Source organism: Puntigrus tetrazona, chromosome 6 (assembly GCF_018831695.1).
Source record: "Puntigrus tetrazona isolate hp1 chromosome 6, ASM1883169v1, whole genome shotgun sequence".
Classification (NCBI taxonomy): domain Eukaryota; kingdom Metazoa; phylum Chordata; class Actinopteri; order Cypriniformes; family Cyprinidae; genus Puntigrus; species Puntigrus tetrazona.
The window spans coordinates 24,841,844-24,863,237 of NC_056704.1; the positions used below are offsets into that span (position 1 = coordinate 24,841,844).

The following is a 21,394-nucleotide window of genomic DNA, read 5'->3' on the forward strand; positions in this document are numbered from 1 at the left end:
ATTTTTTAATTAGCTTCCATGTCCAGTTTTTTAATTAAAACAAAAAACAAAACATATGGCTACATCTATGTCTTAATATATCAATAAGTGCTGTCAAACGATTAATCGCATCCAACATAAAAGTATATATATATATATATATATATATATATATATATATATATATATATATATATATATATATATATATATACATATATATACATACATTTGCATATTTATTTTATTAAATCTATTATATATAAATACATTCAATATATAAACACAGTATATTTTTCTTATATATGTACATGCATGTGCTTGTATGTATATACACAAAATACATATACACAGTGCACACTTATATATTACGTTAAAAAAATTTATTCTGGATGCGATTAATCACAATTGCTCGTTTGACAGCAACAATATCAATATTCAGTAATGTTTTGATACATTATCTTGGAGAAAAATTCAAATGCTAACATATTTATAATCAGGCTGACATTAAGATAAAAATAAAAAAGATGCATTTGTACAAATGGGTCTGCAGTCAATTGGCAAAAAACACTTGAAAATAAGTAAATAATAAATAATATAAAAACAAATAATGAAAACACTGCAAAATTAATTACTAGCTGGAATGCCAAGCAACAAAAAATATGACAGAAATTGCTGAAGCAATGAAGAAATTAACTTTTAAATAATTTAAATGATTGTTTACTTATTTTCACGTTTTTCCAAACCAACATGACCGTGTAACGATAAAATGCATTTTTGTATAACAATAAAAGTGTATGGAAATGTGGGCCGGCGCTCCAAAATGAGAAACAAATGACAGATAAAATAAGCCCACATTATCTATGATAATAAAAAAATATTACTAAGCCTTCTGAAGTCATATGACAGCTTTCTGTGAGGAACAGACAGAATTCTAGAGTAAACGACAGAACTTTTTTGGATGATCTGTTCCATTAAAATTAAGCATTATGAATTTTTTATACAAACGGATGCGATCTGTACTCCAAAGTAGTAATGCTAGTGAATTAGATCACAATCCTTCATATCTCATGAAGATAAAACTGGTAATGTCATTTTTAGTGCTGCTGTCATAACGGCAATATGAGAGCTGTGGAGATAGATATATGCGCACCGGCCTCTGAAATCCATTCAGCGAAACATTCACATGGATTCTGACTCTTTAAGAGCTGTATGAGGCCGAAGGGGGGTCATCTCTGCAAGCTGGTCGGCTGAGCAAATCCAGTTAAGGCAATGAATGTGACATCCACACGGCAATTCCATTTCCGACAGCCATATGGTGAAGTGACTGTATACCTGCCTTTCCATCAAACATAATTGACAATAAAACACATAAAAGCTCACATAGAGTGCGGCAAGTGCAGTCTCCTATCAGCCACTGTGTACTTTCACATCTTGCTGAAGGAAAGTGCTAATTCTGACTCGTCAACCTAAAAATACATCACCATCCACATTTCCGAACCCCTTGGCCTGTGACATTTTAGTGTCGGAACTTGCCACCGGGACTCGTCTGGATCACTCTGCCCCTCTAATCTGATGCTAACCGTTTCTGAATATTCTAGCTGATCCGAACACTTGGAAATTGCGGAAAGGTCGCTGGCACAATAGTTCCTCTTCACACACTCCGTGTCAAGGTCGCACTAACTCCCTACTGAGAGAAATAAAATAAAAATAAGTCCACATGGCAATTTGCACATGTTGTTGTAAAACTCTCGATGATCTAACGGAGAAACTCTCCTTCAAAGATCAGTTCACTCTTTCAAGAAAGATCCACTTGCTTAGCAAGAACCATTTTTGTCATTCGACTTATCAACCAGTATTTAAAAAACAAATAGAATATGAAATGTAAAATATGAAATAATAACAATAAATACATATACTGCAGTTTTGATGACAATTAAATTATATATATATATATATATATATATATATATATATATATATATATATATATATATATATATATATATATATATATATATATTCTATATTGCAACATGTTGAGATATTTTCCTATTATTTTCAATGATGATTCAAATCACACAAATACAATTAATTCTTAATGTTATGTGTGTGTACTGTGTACATTCTATAAATCATCTATAAATATCATCATATGATCTATAAACAATATTTTTTATATAAAAATATAATAAAAATATATATATAAAATAATATAATAAATATAATAAAAATTATATATATATATATATATATATATATATATATATATATATATATATATATATATATATAATAATACTTTTATTAATGAATAAATAAATATTACTCCATAAATACTAAATAATACACAAATAAAATGTAATATAATCTACAAAATAAAATGTAAGGGATAATGTTCATCCTGCAGGTTGTTATCACAGAATAAAGCCTGGCAGGCTTATCGGCAGCCCGATGCAAAGTTGTATAAGACTGTATAAGACGATAACAAACTGCTGGATATACATTATCCCGCTTATTACACAGCTTCTTGCCACAAAAGTAAATAATTATACATAAAACCTTGATCTGAGTTGAAATATTTGAAAGCAAAGCTTCAGTGAAGAAGCCGCTGCCAGGAAGCGGCAAATTCAAACTAGACATTTGAAAGAAACGGTGCAGTCATAGCACGTATTACACGCAACTTCACCACAGAAAATACTCATGGCGATAACAGATATTGATTTAAGACAGAAAGATTTAAAGATCTTACCAGTGTGTTAGTTATCATATAATCCATTACAGTGTTCAAAACAATCGTTGCAGCAGCTGCATTGGTATGAAATGAGAGATGGAGTCCGCGATACCAGGATGACATAATGATTTAACTAATTGTACTCGTAATACCGAATTAAGTTTTAATATTTTATTTATTACGAAGCCACATAATAAACAAATAAATACATATATATGTATATATATGTATATGCATAATTTTCAGAGGTTTTAAAAGATTCATATGAATTTACAAAATATATAATGTTTTTTTTTTTTTTTTTTTCAAGTACCAGAGCTTAAACACGTTCTGCAATGGCATCATATAAAAGTATAAACATTCTTCAGGCAGCAGACTGTTAACTCTTTACTAAAACCTTTATTTTTAAGTGTGGGACTGAGATCTAAGGAGAAAAGCAACGAGGCACTGTTCTGAATCCGTCACTTAGATGTTGATTTCCATAAAGTCTAATTTGAATTTATGAGTCAGTTATCAAATTCACGCTCAATAACAACGTGCAGAACGTACACGATAATACAGCACCTCCAGGGCCTTTTGCTTCATTAGCAAAGCCAAAATAGCCTACAAGTGAAGCCAACTGTGGGTTTTCAGTTGACAAGAGTTTATAAATGGATCAAGATTGCATTTTAGACTTCAGCCCAAGTCAAGGGACAGCATGAATGACGCCGATGATATCTCAATTGGAGCCAAGGGTGTGAAGGGTGTGAAGAACCATTGAATAAAGCATCTGACATGCTCATTATTTTTCAAAGGTGTCTTCATACATGCAGCGCCTATCAATTATGGTATCAAGAATATGTGCCAAGTTGCCTCCAAGTGTCATTCAGGGCTTAAAAGGTTCAGTAGAGGAATGCCTGACATCCTGATTTAAGGACTTAATTGAGCAACAGAAGGCTTGACAGGAGAAATGTGCAATGACATATCATCAGAGACAGTCGAACGAAGCCGAGTGAAAAGTGAAAACATCTGTAATTCATGCACTTCACAGCCAATTCGCAGCTTTTTTGTAAGCCACAGAAGTCTAGTACAGTAGCTCTGAAGAAGCGTCCACGGATAAAGCATGCAGGGCCAGGCTCGCCAGCCAAAACGCTGCTTTTACAAGATCTCAACATCTAAAATGGATATCTAGAGTTTCAAATGCATGCCATATCCATGTCTATCAGGGCTATCCACCCTCTCCGAGCTCGTTTTCAATGCACACGAATGATTTCCCCAAATGGAAGCTGTGAATGCAAAGTACGTGCCCCAGATTTCTCCAAAGTTCCTCATGTTTGCGGTCCAGTATGCAGACCCTCTGGCGATCCGGTCCTGCGGGCTGAATTGGTTATTGGATACATCACACCATTAAAGGAGATTAACCAGGATTAGTGGAAACCCTTAGAGACACTCATTAAAAGAGGCTAAGTGTAAATGCTGTAGGGTACAAGATGTGCTAGCTGGATTACGCTCAGATTTATCGCGTTAAAAGCCAGACTGAAAATATGCTCCACTGAGATGTTACGATTTTATGCAGAAACTTCTCACTCAGAAATGCATTCAAATGACAGCGGCGGGAAATCAAAAGACTACAGCGAGCTTTCAAAGATTTCATAAGGTGAAGGATTTGTAACCCATGGTAATTAACTCAAGCAAGAGATGTAGAAAAATTTCATTAACATCCCATCTTTACATCTCTGAGCTTGTGCAAATTCAAAAAGGCGAACAGACTCAAAGTCTTAAGCTTCAGTAATCATACAAGAAATTCCCTTTGACTAGTTCTGAAGATTTACCTTCAGCCGTTTTATGCAAGTGGATATTGAATTTTGAAAACATTTTTTAATAAAAAAAAAAGAATCTAATTCAGTTTCAGCTCTCTTGTTTATTGTGCATTTTGATGTCGTGAAAGGCTGCTGTACTAATTGTGAGCCTCATTTGCAAAGATGCTTTTCAAGGAACCACTCGGAAAGAAGACCTCTAAGGGTCAAGTAACCAATCATCTTTTCAAGAGGAAAAGAAAAGAATAATTACCCCAAGAGACCGTTTCCTGTTGACCATGGTCCATCTTACGTGTTATTTAAAACTAGAACCGTCACGTAACAAGGAACCATTAATAATTTTAAGTCCATTGTCATTTTCATCAAAAATTTTTGCACGTTAAAGAATAAATACGACTTCACATCGCGTCACTCACCTTTACGTACTGTTTCTGAAACTTTCGTCCATCGTAAAAAAAATTTGAATCAGGTTTGATTTTTTGCATCCATAACATGCATTTTGGATGAAAAGGATGACTAAAAATGGAAAAATAGGACTCAGCGTTCAAAGACCTTTAGTAATTATGGTTAAACTGATGATTGTTGTCATTTGAGAGATTTCACTGCATGGATAAAGCACAAATAAAGACATGACAGGTGGTAAGTGAAAGCTCAAAAGCTTGTATCAAAATCTAAAACTGTGAAATTCCTATTATTAATTCTAAAAATCATTTATGTTTTGAGTGCATAGAAAGGTGCTATAAAGGTTATTAAATTTATTACGGTTTGATGCATAGACAGATTGGCTTTACTACATTTTGACTGGAAAATCTTAATGGAGATAAATTTACAATTTTGAAAATTACAGTTGATTTCTTTGTCAACATTTCAGCTCATCAGAGCTATTTTCTTCCTTACGCATTGCTAAATATATAAGCTTCAGTTAATACCACGTGGTTGCCAGGTTGTGAAGATTAAAAACACAGTGCAGAAATAGTGTTCTTTAAGCAGCAAGCGCTGATAGGGGGATTTGAGATTATTGGCAACCCAGACAGCAACTCTGGAGAGGTCTATATTTTTCCTCCTCTTCCTTTTCTTAAGAAAGCACAGATTTGGATATAAAGAGTTTCTACCAATTTTTGTAAAAATAAATGTAAAATACATGCAGCCCTCAGCTATTTTTTCCCCCCTCATGGCTTTCATTAACAAAATTAACACATTCTATTTAGGGTCCTCTGATTAAAACAAGGATACACTGCTTTACATGGTTAAGCAGCAACTAAGACATGCTTCTGGTATTAATCGCCTATTAATAAGCCTATATTAAAAAATGCACGAAGAGGAAAATAAATCAACAGGTCTAACTGAGTAACAGCGCTCAAGACAACAGCAGAAACACACGACTTGGATGTTTCTGACAAAGATAAAGGAGCTGAGCCCAAAGTAACACAATTATCTTCTTTTCTTTTCACCTTTTTTTCACTGCCATTAAGGGAGAATTAATTGACACATTATCTTCCCATTAAGTGGTGATTTTCCTATCAGATACAGCCACTAGTGATAACAGGACAGCGCTCTCATTCATTCTCCTTCAGGATTACACTCTATACCTGAGGACAGAAGGAAATGGTTTTTTTTTCTGCACTGATGTAATATACTATTCCTAAATCAATTTACGATTGGGCTGCAGATGGCCAATTTACTCAAAACGACACATTTTATACTATCTGTTCAGAATTGAACACATTTTACCCAAGAAAACAAATGTGGACTAGCCCAGTCAGTCAGACCACAGATGGGTTGTTCCTATTTATGTCTAAATGTAATGGATTAAATATTAAATTTTCGCAGATGGAAATCGTATCAATTAGGCCACTAATTATTTCACTGCTTTAAATTTCAAAATAGGCAATTCAGTTGATCTTTCTCTAATAAAAAGTTTGAAATAAAAATTATTTCCTTGCAAACTGAAAGTTAAATTAGTAAGTTTGCTGTATCTTTTGTGGTCAGTTCCTTCCTGACCTTTGTTCTCCTAAATTATGTAAATAATCAAGCCATAATTAAAGTATAACTGACTGAGAAATACGCTCTACTGTTAATGCTTTTTTGTTATATCTAATACTCAAAGAATACATTAATAATACAAATATAAAAACTATGCTCTAGACAAGCTTTGTCAATTAAACTTTATTAATTATAACTAAGCATCTGAGCTTGACCAGATCACACTACTAAAAGTCTGATATACCATTTTAATGAAAAACGTACATTTCAACAAAAGCATATTAAATATTTATGAGTTACAGACTTCAAAAGGAACCGGAGAAGAGGAATGACCCTGTAAGTCTTCTGGTTAACAACCAGACAGAACACAGAGAAGCCTGAGATGTGAAGTCGCCGGGTTCATGTTCCTGAAGAGAAGAGATTTTAAAACTCAATACGTATCTCATCTGGTGAATAGCCTGAAATGAATCTGTGTGCCAAAGACGAGGATTGAACACTGATTAATTTTTCTTTCCTTTTTTTTTTTTTTTTTTTCCCAAGACCACATAAGTAGCTCTTCTGGATGTGAGGCTTTCAGGGGTCTCTCTTGATCCGTGTGTGTTGTTTGTTGGCAGAATCAAGCAGGCAAAAAAACAGAACTCTATGCGATGGAACAGTTCCTCTTGTAAATGATTCAAGGATCAGTCATGCCTGATTAGGCCTGAGCCAGAGATATTGGAGAAAATGGAGGGCTTGTGTACTTCTGAGCCCCACTGAAGCTGACTGACAACAGCGGGCTTCCAACATGTTCGATACTGTAGATGGCAAAGCAAGCTTTTATTTGATGCACAATAAAAGCTTGTAATGCTCCATTCTTGGCCAAATCGGTTCAGACAAGATGACACAATGACAAGAAGAAAGGCATGATGGGATATGACTTGGGCTGTGCCAGCAAAAAGTCAGTCAAAAACAGAGAAACCAAGAATCAGCATTGAAGCATTGTGCTTTAACCACTATACCTCAGCCCTTCCAACCTATATATAGATTATTATAAACAAACTGACGAATTACTAAACAAGAGCATTGCTAAGGTTACAGTTTCACTCCTGCTTACAACCCATTCCATTACTATCAAAAATGGCTAAAATCCTTTAATTAAATAAAAAAAAAAACTAAAAAAAGTATATGCATAATAAACTGTGCAGATTAAGAGAGTATATTTTTCAAAATGAAAATTTATTTTCGTTAAACAGTGAAAAAAAAATTATTACAAAATGAGTACATAAACTGCTTCATGAAATATACTACTTAAAATTAAAATATATATTCACTAAAGCTTCATATAAATCTATCTATCTGTCACACTCTGGACTTTTGTTATTGTTTTTGTCTCGAGCCACGTGTTGTCTGTGCCCTGCCTTCCCATTGTGTTTAATTTGTTTAATTGTCTTCAGCCGTGTCTTGTTAATTTAGTTCATTTCCTTGTGTATATAAACCCTGTGTTCTGTGTTCACGGTGGTCGGATTATCAAAGTTACTAAGTTTCAACGTTACTACGTCTCAATGTTTCAACGTACTCTGTTTTGTTCCCGAGCTCTTTTCGTGGTTTTTGTTTTGGCTTTTGTATATTTATTTTGTCATTTTTGGATTAAATATATTTAAGTTTATTTCGAGTCCCGAGTCCTTTCCGAGAAAACCACGGAATCGTGACAGGATAATCCGACCATAAAAGTAAAGCGGCGTTTTTTCCCCTTTTTGTTTTTGGGTTTGTTTTTCATGGATTCCCCCTACAACGACCCAATTTCCTCATCCTCCTGCTGGAGCAGGAGGATCGCTCTCTCGAGGGCTATACTAAGGACTTCCTCGCCCTCGCGAACTACTCGCGCTTCCCGGACGGCTTTTTGTGCTCGATTCACTTCCGCGGACTGAACACCACCACACGAGCAAAGCTGTCCGGGGACGGCCCTCGAGAGAGCGTCGCCGCGTACATCGAGTGGGTGCTGGTGTCCTGCAACTCGCCGATAACGGTTGCGCTGGAGGACAACGACACCAGCCCCATTCCAGATCCAGAACCCAGCCCATCATCTCCCCGCGTCGCGGAGGCCAGGCCTGTGCCCACGGAGGGCGCAATCGCTGAGCCGGGGACGACCACGGAACCATCGCTGAGGAGAGCGACAGAGCCGTGGAGCGCCACCGACCCGAGCCGATTGCGACAGACCAGGTGCGTGAGCGGGCATCAGAGCTTGCCGCGGTGGAGACAGCCGACAGCGAGAGCGCGGAGTGGAGCTCCGCCCACTGCACATCGGCTGAGGATGAGCTGATCATCCAACTGGGGCTGCTGGATCTACAAGAGGAACTGAATGATGTGGACTTAGACTGGGCACCTCCCGTGTATCCTGAGTCGCTGGTCCCGCCCAGCCGTCCTGTTAGCCCGCTGGTCCCGCCCAGCCGTCCTGTTAGCCCGCTGGTCCCGCCCAGCCGTCCTGTTAGCCCGCTGGTCCCGCCCAGCCGTCCTGTTAGCCCGCTGGTCCCGCCCAGCCGTCCTGTTAGCCCGCTGGTCCCGCCCAGCCGTCCTGTTAGCCCGCTGGTCCCGCCCAGCCGTCCTGTTAGCGTCCTAGAGACTGTTCCCTGTGCGCCCCGAGTTCCAGTGCCCGCGCCCGAGCGCTCCCCGAAGTTTCCAGTGCCCGCGCCCCCGCGCTCCCCAGTTCCAGTGCCCGCGCCCCGAGCGCTCTCCCGAGTTCCAGTGCCCGCGCCCCGAGCGCCTCCCGAGTTCCAGTGCCCACGCCTGCGTGCGCTTCCAGTTTTCACCCTCCCACCTAGTCACACCATGACGATGGATCCCAGCAGCCCCTGCGCTCATCCTCAGCTCTCCATCACGAGCTCGCCACGGGTCTGCCGGTCCCCATCGCCGCCGAGGTGGACGATCCTCGCCTCACCGTCCCGCCTCCGAGTCCCGGACTCCTCCTCGCCTCGTAGACCCGTCGGCTCCCCCTGGGCTTCTAGCTCCCTCCTCTCCACCGTGGTCCGTCAGTCCACCAGCTCCACCAGGCTCCATCGTCCCTCCGGCTCCGCCTTGGTCTGTCGTCGACCATCCGTCGCCTCGGGATTCCTCTCCTCCGGCTTCGCCTCGTCCCTCCATCCCACCGGCTCTGTCAGGCTCCTCCTTCCCTCCGGCTCCACCTCAGTCCTCAGTCGCTCTGGCTCCGCAGCGTCCTTCCTGTCCCCCGTCTCCGTGTCAGTCGCCGAAGCCGGCGGCGTCGCCTCGGACCTCCAGCGCCTCGACGTCACCTTGGCTCTTCGGCTCTCCGCCTCGGCCTCAGTCTTCTGCACCACCTGCTCCGCCGTCGGTCGGACCCATGGAGTCGATGGCCGCTCCTCCTCCATGGCTCCTCCCTCCTTCGGCGCCACCATGGACCATCATGGCTGGGCTCTGGATCTCCTCCTGCTCCGGACTCCTCCTGTGTCCTCCCTGGCTCCTCCCTCCTTCTGTGCCCCCCTGGACTCCTGTCTGCTTGCCCCCTCCTGGGGGTCGTCCTCCACCGGAACCTCCTCCCAAGATCCGGTATTCCCAGTTCCGAGTTGTTGTTTTTGTTTGTTGTTACTTTAGGTGCGAGGACGCACCTTCCGGTAGGGGGGCATTATGTCACACTCTGGACTTTTGTTATTGTTTTTGTCTCGAGCCACGTGTTGTCTGTGCCCTGCCTTCCCATTGTGTTTAATTTGTTTAATTGTCTTCAGCCGTGTCTTGTTAATTTAGTTCATTTCCTTGTGTATATAAACCCTGTGTTCTGTGTTCACGGTTGTCGGATTATCAAAGTTACTAAGTTTCAACGTTACTACGTCTCAATGTTCAATGTTACTCTATGTTTTGTTCCCAAGCTCTTTTTCGTGGTTTTTGTTTTGGCTTTTGTATATTTATTTTGCTAAAAAAAGAATTAAATCTGTTTAAGTTTTTTGTACTTTCGAGTCTCGAGTCTTTCCTGCGGAAACGTGACTCTATCTATCTATGTATCTATCTATCTCTCTCTTTATACATATATCATAAAATGTACTACAAATTAAAAAAAGAAAATCCAATCTTAAAATATATATTTTTAAAATGTATAAAAAAATATTTTGGACAATCCTGGCCAAATTTTTTTTTTTTGCCATATAGTCATGATAAATAGCTTCATAGTCAAAAAAAGTTATATAACATAATGTCTGTTTTAATACCTGAAAAGCAAGAGATTGAAAGACTTTGGCATGCGGTGGGAAAAGTCTTGTCAGATGTCATATTGTTGCAGCAAAGGGTTCCTTCATTAATTCAGAAGCTTGACCCCCGGGGTTACGAGCAACGACTCATGAACTATACAAACTGACACCAATGTGCACCACCACAGCTCGGCAGTAATGCATTTACTAAGAGAGATAAAGCATGGAAAATACATCTACATTTTTTTAAATAAAAAAAAAAAACCAACAACAGCTTTTAGCGTTTGTTAAATGTTATTTCTGCTGTGTGTTGTTTTGCTGCTCAGAGGTTGCTCTTTTACAGCTCAGGAGAAGAAGCTTGCTTTTAGAGGTTTAAACCTAATTAAGTTTTCAGCTCGTTCTGTTTCAGTGAAATATAAATTTTGTCTTTGATTCTTTTTGGAAAGAAATGCAAACACAACCAAATGAGTCAATTGTTGATGCACAGTACCGCGGGAATAGATCTCTAGCGCTTAAAAAATAACTCGGATCATTTGATCAGAAATATCTGAGCTCACACTGAGATCTGAAACCGATTATTACAGCCTTGTGAAGAAAATCTTACAGTAGGCCAAGGTAAAAAAAAAAAGAAGAACTTTTTTTAAACATAGCGTGATATAATAAAGAACATGCATTTGTGATATTTTGCTTCATGCAATAAACCACATTTCGTACTGCCTAAAAACCAATACTGTCACAAAGATAAAACACTTGATTTAGAAGACATGTTGTGGATTTGTATAATAGCTGCTGGCTGATAATGAGGTTTACTTAAGGGAATTTTAAGCAATAAACGCTTTCACATATCTTGTACTATTCAGAAAACAGCTGAATACAATATACTTCTGATGGCTTTGAGAACTTACATTCGTAAACTAAAGTAAAAGTGATTCGGAATTTAAATGAGAAGAATATGACACAAGAATACAGCAAATATTTGTGAAAATTATGTCCTTATTATAAAGTCTAACACTAGAAGCATTTCCCCTTAGGTGCCAGAATGTTTAATATTTCATTAGAATTTTGGTTGTGTGTGTGTGTGTGTTTTCTGCGTAATTTTTTTAGACAAGCTGCTGCAAAGAGTGAGACATAGCGAGAGTGCAATTTGTGTGTAATACATCAACATACACACACACACACACACACAGGAACCCTAAATTAACCCATAACTCATGGCAGAGGTCAGGTCTTCTTATATAGAAAATATTCCTTTCAGCAAATGCTGCAGGAAAGGAACATTTATTATTGATAGAAAACACACAGCAATATATAATAAACCGATGACTTGGCTTAAAGCTCACTGGAATTTCATCCATCAAATGAATGTTCTCTTCATCTAGCAATATTGACCACTGTCACGAGCATTGTACAATGAACAAGAGCACTTCTGTAAATAAGCTGGCGGGGTTAAACTGAGTCAAAGCGACATATGCCGTATAGACTTGAGTGGTATTTGTATATTGATTACACATGGGTGTTTATTTGATTTTGCTTTTAAGGGAGTGCTGTTTGTTTTCTGACAAATATAGTGGCACACTTTGCCATTCACTTTAATGCATAAAAGTGCAATGCTTTACTTTAAACACCGTATAGCTCACAATAACAAATGTTTCAACATTTTGTCAGTTTTGCTTTTGAAAGAATTCTTTCTGCATTCATTTGATTTCAAAAATCTGTTGAAAACAGTAATATCAAAACATATACATGAAAACATATATAATAATAATTACGTTATTATCAAAATATTATTAAACGTTAACGATTAAAATGAAATTGTTATCATTTTCTAGTTTAATATACTTTAAAATGTTATTTATCAATCAATCGCTTTTATTTGTACAGTGCTTTTAACAATACATACTGTGTCAAAACACTGAACGATATTAAAATAGGAGATTTATGTGATATTATATATTTATGTGACGGTAAGTTCAGAAAGAACAGCGTTTATTTGAAATGGAATTCTTTTGTAACATTATAAATGACATCTACTGTCAATTTTCAATCAATTTAATGCATCCAAGCTGAAATAAAAAAGTAATTTCTTAAAATATCCCACTGACCGTAAACGTAGCGTATATAATAATGCTATTGCAAGCCTCTAAAATCCTAATTTAACCACTGGTGGTAGCTCCCCATGTGGGTTGAGTTCCAAGGAAATGCTTACTCATTTCCACGAAATGCATCAGATATATTCACCGCAAGCTCATTTTGTTCTTACACTAAAAAAAGTGCTTTTACTGAACGCACATAATTGGCTCTGATTTGCAAAGCATGAGCCTAATTGCAGTCCTGGCGAGGCAGGTGATGGAAATAGCTCCTGAAATTTACTTCAAAAGAACTTGTTGTCTTTTCTTCCGTGGATATGACTGAATTCAGTCTGCTAATTTAAGTTAAAGTGAAGCGGCGCACGCTTTCCTTTAACCTCCTCTCTCTTTCTCGGTAAGCAGGATTCGCCGCGCTCTCTGGCCAATGTTGTGGTCGGCGTTTGACATATCTGAACGCATGAATAACATTTTCATGAAATTTTCACAGAGGTGTATCTATAATTCACATGCCCTTTCTTAGCTAGTGCTGATTAGAGCGAGATGCTCAAATCACTGCTGGGATCCGCTCGTCGCATCTCTGATGCACATTTACTATTCAAAACATTTTCATCAAGATCCTCGTTCCAGACATTCTTGTCTAAAACGCCAAACCGAGGCCGACCTTGTTGCACTGCTTCCTCTAATTAATGCTCATTCAAGACTTTCATGCCAAACACATTTAGCTCAGTTCGTCTAAAAATACTCAGCCCACCCACATTCAAAACAAATTTGCAAATCATATTCCCCAGATTGCAAGATTGTTTGCTGTTTAGTGACTGAATGAAGAGTGATTTTATATGCAGGCGCTGAAAAGATCAAAATTTAATTTGCTTCAAATTTACAGATATTACACAGATGTTATAAACACAAATTCTCCTACACAAATCCTCCGGTCCGACATTTATGGCTTAATATACGCAGCTTAAAAAATAAATATGCATGCTGTATTATTAAAAGCAAACTCTCCAAAAGAACTTTATTGCTTTGAGGTCAAAACAGAAGATTAGGAATTCTGTTATATTTCATTATCGTCTCAGATTCCTTTTTTTAAAATTTCTCATGAGAAATCATAAAAAATAGATATAAATGAGACAGCTATTAATATATAGCAATATCTGGCACAGCTCAGACAGTTTGGTCAGGAAAGTTCAAATCTAATGACTGATTGCAGGCTTTGGTAATCTGAGCACTTATTATGAAGTCTTTTGAAACTCCAGAGGAGACTTCAGATGAGAAATGTCTCAAAGGTGGAAACTTTAGCAATACTGTCCATTCGCATTGCTTTTAATCTCTGTCCACAGTCTAGGTGAAACAACTGAGATATTCGAGATCTCATTTGAGATATTTCTTTCCTTATGCTTTACCTATTAAACTTTAAAGGTGCTGTAAGCAATATTTTTAATAACACATACTGTATAAAATGGGCTTATTAATGTACCTGACAGATCTCACTGATATAAGTGTCCTAAGAAATAACGGCCGTCTCTGTGAAAGCCATATAGTCTTTGCAAAGAGCACTTTTAGCCAAAGAGAAACAGCTGCGGTCTATGACTTCCGTTTTCAGGGTTTTTTTATTATTTAACAACTTCAGCATATTTAAGGAATAGTATACACTCGATTAACATTTTCTAAAAAAGTACTGCCTCTCAGACCGTCCGAGATGCATAGTTTAAGTTAAATTCGTCATTGCATCACCAGTGTATCCTCTGCAGTGAATGGGTGCCGTCAGAATGAGAGTTCAAACAGCTGAAAAACATCACAATAATCCACAAGTAATCCACACCACTCCGATCCATCAACGGATGTCATGTGAAGTGAACAGCTGCGTGCTTGTAAGAAATCCATCATTAAGGCTATTTTACTTCAAACTGTTCCTTCCATAATCCATAATAACACTTCCCTCAGTAAAACAATTCATCCCCTGTTGTTCTCTCACATCAAAATTGACCAGAATATTTGTTTGCAAGCAGTTCTTGATCTGTGCAGAAAGTAGAGTCTTGAGATCCATTTTTTAAAGTTGCACTTCTTAAAAACATGATGCTTGTGCATGAGAAAGCAGTGAAAATCAGTGCAACAGTCAAAGACAAGTAAAAAGCAGCCTTTATGTATGTGTAAAAACCTGAAGTGGCTTTAAAATCCCCTCTCAGTATTTGCAGAGAATATGCATGCTGCTTTGCGCCCAATGAGAGTTCCGCACCAAAGCCCCGTTAACATTTGTCAGTATAAACGCCGAACTTTAACACCTCCGCTCAGATCAAACACCACTAAATCTATGTTTGTAGAGACTCAGGCTTGGGAACCGGAGTTGCACGTACCTCTCAGATCTCTTCTGTGACCAGGAGACGGATGCGGATATACTGTTCGGTCCCAGCGCTTGTGACCTGGAGTGCGTGAGGGATCCTGTGGTTCAAAACAAAGCAAATACTTATAGTAGCATGCAGGATTTAAGCAGCTGAGCATGACTGCATAAGAAAGAGTAACGCATTTTTACATTTTCTGAAGAAAAAAAAAAAAACGCCTCACTGTGCAAACTCCACTGCCTCGGGTATAGGTTGTTTATTTGTTTCTATCATGTTGAGAGTTTCTAGAGTTTTCTGAGTGTTTTCTTACTGGCAAAAGTCAAAAGAGTACAGTACTGTAAGTCTCTGTGATATTAGGGTCTAGATACGGCTCAAGTGCCTTCGATTACGTTTTTTTTTTTTACCTGTCAAATGAAAAATATCAAGTTTTATTGCTCAGAAAAATGTCTTCAACAAGCTGCACGGTTTTGAGGTATGATTCATGTTTGTAACACAAAACATCGCAGGATGGGAATTGCAATAGTTACGGTTCAGGGTTTGCAGGCTCATAAAAATAAAAGTTCTTTGGCATCTACGGGTCCATGAACTTTCCATTTCACAAAAATGCTATTTATAGGGCAAAAGATTATTTAGAATTTTAGTTCCTTAATGATTCTTTTCAGAATTGTTCACTGAAAGGTTCTTTAAGGAACCATAAATATTTAATATATGGCACTACTGAAGCAAATACTTTTGAAGCTTCATTTTGAAGGGTCTACAGTATGAGTAATAATAAGGCATGATGAAATTTGTTCTCCAATAGTGCACAGCCAATTTAAATTTTCCAGTGGAAGCTCAATTTGAGAAAAAAAAAGTGATATTTTCATTTCAGTGTCTCTCTCTTGACCCTCATCATAAGCCTCCTCTTTCACAGTCACGCCTAATGGAAACTTCCATTGACGGCATAACTCGTGAGTAACTTGAGATATTCCATCATTTCAATCACAAGGATGCTGACAAACATAAGCCTGCTTCACATCAAGGCCGGCCAAATGGAGTGTGTCGTGGAGAACGATCAATCTAAGCACAGTTCTGATGTTTAATTCTGAATGTGTCGCAGGGGCTTTATTGTGGGATTAGTTGTTTGGGTGGCGGCAGCCACTGACATTTGAGGAGCATTCCAGTCATAGAGTATCCCGTCCACTCAGCCACTGCCCCCTGCTGTAGTAAGCACTGGCGGTCACGCCACGCATCCTCCCCAAAACATCACTCAGATACATTAACTGAAGAAGAAACTTTAGAAGACATCAAACACTGAAGCTGAAATGACAAAAATCTAGGATCAAAAAATACTCTAATTCTTAAAAAAGACCCCAAACACACACACACACACACACAAACATTAAGTTACAGACACTGAAACACTTCAGTGTAAATTATGATTTTTTTATATATGTGACCCTGGACCACAAAACCGGTCTTAAGTCACTGGGGTTTATATGTAGCAATAGCAAATACATAGTATGGGGCAAAATTATTCCATTTTTATTTTTTCTGAACAATTTTAAAGCTGATTTTCTCAGCATTTACATTTTTGTATACCCTCAGATTCCAGATTTTCAAATAGTTGTATCTCGGCCAAATGTTTTCCATCCTAACAAACCATACCTTGATGGAATATATATATATATATATATATATATATATATATATATATATATATATATATATATATATATATATATATAGGTAGATATAACAGGTTTTTACTTCAAGGTTTGTGTTGATATGTGGGTGAAAGAACAAGGTTATGATTTCCTGTGACTAACTGACTGAATTCATTACACATCACTGAGACCTACAGTGTGTTAACAGCACAACTGCCAATTTACTCATTAAACATTCATGTACATGTAATCTAAATTTCTAATTCACGATGCCTGACTTGTCCGAACGAATTAATTAGTCTGATAAGCCTTTTTACTTTTTGATATTTCGAAAATTATGAATACGGCCTGACTGTGAAAAAGTTTGAAAAACCATAAAAATACCCATAAGACTTTAATGTTCCTGACATTTAGCTGGCTTAAAGTAATTTTTCCCACTACCTTGTGATGGAAGAAAAAAAGTGTAATAACTAATAATATCTGAACTTTTCACGACAAAGCTGCAAGCTAATCCAAATATATCCAACCGCCATGTCAATGCGCTAACTACTTTAAGCAGGGTTATAGTTAGTATCTTGAACATTGGGAAGTCACAAGACTCAGCATGTGACCTTAATAGTGCATTTCTAGAAACTGAGAAATAATTAATAGCAATAGAAAAACACTTTTTGACAAGTGTGAAGTTTCCCTGGATTTATCACATTGCTTTAAATACTAGTCTAAATAGTATTCTACCTTTTTTTTTAAATATGCAAACATATTTTACTGGCATTCAAGCATACAAACATTGTAAGATTTGTCCTAACGTGTAAATTCATTTTAATGCAGTGGCCCATTATTTTATAAAAGTCTCGGTTTTAGTGCTGGCGCTGCAGTGTGTTATTTGCATTCAGCAATTGTAAGTGGTCAACTTAAGTTGGCTGTCCTTGAGGAAGGCAACCAATGCCCTAGATAAGCTAATAGGCAGCACAAGCTGAGAAAGACCGTAATGGACAAACCAATAAAAACAACAACAAAAATCACACAGTCACATCTCTTAACCTTAAAGGAATATTCTGTTATTTAATGAGAATGACATTACGCTGTGCATAAGCAAAAATAATGGCATGACAGTAAACAGAGAACAAGTCCTTCAAAATATTTTTCATAATCAAAACTGGAAACGCATCAACTGAAGGGCATGAGTAATACAAAGCATTACTTCAGAAAAGGTTTGAACAAATGGCGTAAAGTGCTTCAATGTGTTTGGAAGGTCAAACCGTACGCTTTTCTTAATACTAAAATCCATACCTGGCCACATACTGGAAATAATGGACTTTTACAGCCAAAGTGCATGCACTGAAGATCATAGGGAGCGATGGAGGACTTTCAAAAGAAGTGCATATGTCTATATCCGTAGAGACAAGAAGCACGATATTTGAAAAGAGACAGGAGAATACATTTTACTTGTTTGCCATAACCTCCGAAGTGTTGCGGAAGATAAGGTGGCAACATGGGCAGTACATAACCATAACATCATTATTTTTTTTATTTTTGTTCAGCGGTATCGCATTTAAAACCATCACGTTGTTGCGCCCCACAAACATTTGTTAGTCCAGTTACATCTTCCACACATCAAACTGTTGCTCTTGTAATTAGATATAATTAAAAAAGCTACAGCTGACTTGCAAGAACTTGAGACTTTGTACGAGACCAGCATGATAAAGCAAGGCGATCCATCTCGACTGCATTGTTTTGCAACATAAAGCTTGTTTTCAGTCAGCTCCAGACACATAAGATGCCCTAAAACGCTGCCTAAGTAGACAGCGCACCGGGTTTTGAGACACAGCCAGGAAATCACAGAAGCAATTTCACAACATGCTTGGAGGGTCATTCCACAAATAGGGTGCCTCGGTGTCCTTAGTGCTAATATATGTAAACAATGTCTTCAACAATGACAATCTGACACCAACTTTTTTTTATTATTAGCATAGTTTATTTTCATCTCTTATTTTCTCTCTTTATGAGAACGCCTACTTTGTCTCCAGACTCGTTTCTCCAAACCTATTCTTTTTTTTTAAGACGCTACAAATATCTAGGAACTTAAAGAAACTTAAAATCTGTCCGTTTTATAAAAGCATTAGGTAAATGCAACATACACCAGCATAGATTAACAATTTGGCTAAAGACGTATGAAATGCAATTTGGTAACATTAAAAACAGATCCTAAAGAAATGGCATTTTATCACCTTTGTAATACCAGAAATGTACACGTTTCGTGGAATGAATGACCCTTGAAACAGACCACAGCGAACTAAATCAAGTCAACGCATTTGTCCACAATTTCGGTGTCTCAGTAGCATGAGGTGGATAACTGCGGTGGAATCGCAGATCTGGGATGTTATTCAACAGTCCAGACGTGTTTAAATGTTCGCAGGATCTGCAGTGGAGAGTCGCGCGCGGCGCTGCATTGACACGCGCTCCGGAACGCGCAAACATCACAAAAATACCATCTGATCAAAATAAAAATAAAAAAAAAAACAAAATTGCTCCACAACTTTAAGACACAGATGTTCTTTCCAAACCGAGAAAATAAAAAGAAAAAAAGAAGAAAAGGACTGATGCGATTCGCCGGGGAACAACGCGTAAACGTCCAACTGATAAATATACGAAGAACAAAACAAAACAAAAATATTTAAAAGCAAAACAAAATCGTGTCCGGCGCTTGCTCCTTTACGGGATCGTGTACAAAATAAAGAAACTAGTGTACGCAAGAGCTGACCGAAGTTAACCGAAACCTGACGTCCCCCCTCTCCAAGAAGGTAAAACGTTAAAAACCGGCTTTAGGAGAGAGTCGGCTGAACTCAGAAGAAGAGCAAAATGCAAAGCGCATCCCAAATCAAAAGAGGACGTAGCAAAGAGGTTAAGATGAAGACAAGATAAAATGAGAAGAAAGTACTCACCGGTGAAAATGTCAGAGAGCAAAAATGTGGAAAGAGCAACAAGAGAGAGAGAGAGAGCGCGCGAGGAGGAGCTGTCAGCGGCGCAGTGTCTGAGGAGAGCGGCGCTTCGACAGTATAAACAGCGCTGGTGTGGAGCAAACCATTGCGACTGCGCAGGGGTAGACACGCGCTACTTAAAGCTGCACTCGGTAATTTCGCAATTAAACTCAGTAATTTGCTCATTTAAAAAGTTTTGAGCTTAAGTAAGGAACGGTATTTTTGATGAATAGCATCCAAATGATATTTACGCGCTCGAGGTGAATAGCCGAGTCTGACGACATGACATAGGCTACAACCTAGGCATTACCAAAAATACAAATGTGAAGCAATTTACTATCAATTTATGAATGAAAACTTTTATTTTTTTGCGTAGTGTTGTTGTTACCAGGCTTTATTGTACATGGCGAGTTGAGCTGGCATCACATAACTATCTGTCACGCAATTGACCAGGTTAATAATTCAAGAGTCTGTCAGGTATTCCTATAGCGCTTCCATCCAGTGCTTCAAGCCAACAAACGTATTATATTCTATATCTGTAACGTCAGAAAAGTCTGACATCTGAGCCTCGCTTCAGGGCCGCGATGTGTACGTGTTGTGTAGTGGTTGTCCAGGTAACATTATGAGAATTTTAATTTATAGTTCAGAGCTGCGGTAAAACATGCTGACAGCATTGTGACAACCTTCAGATAACAATGCCATCCGATGTAACATCCTGTGCTTGCTGTTGTTGTTTTTTTAATACTATGTGGAATGACACACAATGTCTACAACGGCACGGTGATATACACTATTATTTCTGCAGAATAGAAAATTGCACACTGTACACAGTATGCATACTGAATACTTCAGCTAACATGTGCTTTTACAAATAAAGGCGTCAAGGTGGCTTTTGCATGCAGCGATGCCATAAAATAACCAATTACTCCAGCGTTTTGCAAACAGCTCTTAAAACATTTGAATAATCTTTTTTTACCACCATAAAGAAGCTTTTCTGGGTCTGTGGTAATTAAAGATGCTTCATGGAACCATCAATGCCACTGATGTTATTTATTGTGTTGCAGCGCTATTGCAAACATTAAGAGGTATATTGCATTATGCACAACTTTGAAGTTAATTCCAATTTGATCAGGCTGTCAGATTACGAGACTTCTAGAAGGGTGAAAACAGTTAGACTGTATGCGTGCACATCAAATATCTCGAGAGATTACAAACTGTATTCATATTCTGTATTCTATTATATAGTTAAGAAAAATGCATATCAAAAGTTCACATCACACACACACACACACACACACACAGCACTACACACTCAGGCAGCCATGTCTCTCTCAAAGATATGAGACAATGCCAGACAGCGACACTTAGGGCAAGGATTACCGAGATGTTTTTCTCTGGTATTTACCGTGTCTCCGTGGGGCTTATGCGCCCATTTCACATCTATTTTTTTGTTTACGTTGTGATGGAGACATCATACCGTGTGCAAGCAACAGCTTAGCCTTGAGCCCAGAGCTACAAGATAAAATTAAACTGAAAGCTCGAGATTTTAATTCAATTCCTCAGAGGGAAGTAAAAATTTATCAGGGCAAACAAATATAGATATGCCACTATTAATGATAACACGGGAGGTGAGAGGCGCAGGTGACACTTCGAGGGAGTGTGGGAGGAAAACGCCAACTG

At 38.2% G+C, this 21,394-nt stretch overlaps 1 protein-coding gene across 1 annotated transcript in view; it reads right to left on the reverse strand.

Moving 5' to 3' along the window:
* Positions 1-19,800, reverse strand: part of raly (RALY heterogeneous nuclear ribonucleoprotein) — a 73,179-nt gene extending 53,379 nt beyond the window's left edge. Inside the window, exons 1-2 of the mRNA XM_043242765.1 lie at positions 19,679-19,800; positions 15,106-15,190 (exon numbers count right to left, since the gene is read on the reverse strand). The gene's annotated coding sequence lies outside the window, so the exon portion shown is untranslated. The remainder of the gene's footprint in view (positions 1-15,105; positions 15,191-19,678) is intronic.
* Positions 19,801-21,394: the final 1,594 nt, after the last annotated feature.